Here is a 502-nt window from a genome sequence, read left to right as displayed (position 1 = left end):
TTTTGGAAGTTTTAGCCACAGCAATCAGAGAAGAAAAAGAAATAAAAGGAATCCAAATCAGAGAAGAAGAAGTAAAGCTGTCATTGTTTGCAGAAGACATGATACTATACATAGAGACTCCTAAAGATGCTACCAGAAAACTACTAGAGCTAATCAATGAATTAGGTAAAGTAGCAGGATACAAAATTAATGGACAGAAATCTCTTGCATTCCTATACACTAATGATGAAAAATCTGAACGAGAAATTAAGGAAGCACTGCCATTTACCACTGCAACAAAAATAATAAAATACCTAGGAATAAACTTACCTTAGGAGACAAAAGACCTGTATGCAGAAAACTATAAGACACTGATGAAAGAAATTAATGATGATACAAACAGATGGGAAGGTAATACCATGTTCTTGGATTGGAAGAATCAACATTGTGAAAATGACCATACTACCCAAAGCAATCTACAGAATCAATGCAATCCCTATCAAACTACCAATGGCATTTTTCA

The sequence above is a fragment of the Physeter macrocephalus genome, chromosome 1, assembly GCF_002837175.3.
Source record: "Physeter macrocephalus isolate SW-GA chromosome 1, ASM283717v5, whole genome shotgun sequence".
NCBI lineage: Eukaryota > Metazoa > Chordata > Mammalia > Artiodactyla > Physeteridae > Physeter > Physeter macrocephalus.
The sequence above is the reverse complement of the archived record's forward strand: the minus strand, read 5'-3'. Positions refer to the sequence as shown.